This window comes from Ailuropoda melanoleuca, unplaced genomic scaffold, assembly GCF_002007445.2.
Source record: "Ailuropoda melanoleuca isolate Jingjing unplaced genomic scaffold, ASM200744v2 unplaced-scaffold12753, whole genome shotgun sequence".
Classification (NCBI taxonomy): Eukaryota; Metazoa; Chordata; class Mammalia; order Carnivora; family Ursidae; genus Ailuropoda; species Ailuropoda melanoleuca.
This window is the reverse complement of record NW_023181341.1, coordinates 1-927: the sequence shown is the minus strand read 5'-3', so window position 1 is coordinate 927 and position 927 is coordinate 1. Positions and strand designations below refer to the sequence as shown.

General features: G+C 47.0%; 1 pseudogene; it reads right to left on the bottom strand.

Moving 5' to 3' along the window:
- Positions 1-5: 5 nt before the first annotated feature.
- Positions 6-745, bottom strand: LOC117797764 (annotated as a pseudogene).
- Between the last annotated feature and the right edge of the window lie 182 nt (positions 746-927).

Genomic DNA, 927 nt, shown 5'->3' with positions numbered 1-927 from the left:
GAAGATCCCAGGCCAATAAAAGAGGATGATGACACAGACGTGGGAGCCACAAGTATTGAGAGCTTTTGTGATGAGCATCTCGGGACGGTATTAGGAAGACAGCACGGAGAATCATAACATAGGAAATAAAAATTAGCGCACTATCTAAGAACAGTGTGAACACTAGGACAAAAATCCCATTCACTCGAATGTCATTACAGGAAGCAAGGGCCAGGTCGATATGCTTACAAGCTGTGTTTGGGAGGATGTTACTTTTGCAGAAAGTCAACCTTCTCAGAAGAAATATTATGGGGAAAACTGTACCATAACTTCTGAGAAAGATAATCACTCCAATTTTCCAGATCAGAGCACGTGTAAGAATAGTAGTGTATCTCAGTGGGTAGCATATGGCAATGTAGCGGTCAAATGCCATCACCAGCAAGACCCCTGACTCAGAGATGAAGGTGGAAGTGAGAAAAAAATACCTGAGTGATGCAGCGATCCAGAAGATGGCCAAGGCCTGAGGTACTGTGCACGTGGAGAGGACAACGTCTGCCGCGGCCAGCATGCAGAGGAAGAGGTACATGGGTTCACGGAGGCTGTGCTTGGTGAGGATAATGCAGACCAGCAGGCTGTTCCCAAGCAGGGTGATGACATAGGAAATGCAGAAGGGGACGGAAATCCACCTGTGCTGGTCCTCAAGGCCGGGGATGCCCAGTAAGCGGAAGACCGTGTGGCTGACAGCCGTGTGGTTTAATTCAGCCATGTCCGTTGAGACCACCGGTACTCCGCCACCTGTGCGCAGAGAGAGAAGAAAACACAGAGTACATTCAAAGATTTTTTATATCATCATCACTTTTAGCACCTTCCTAATCCATTCAGCTCAGAGGATGGCAGGAGCTATGTTATGTAGGAGAATGAAAAAGACAGTTTGTCCTCTAAATGAGA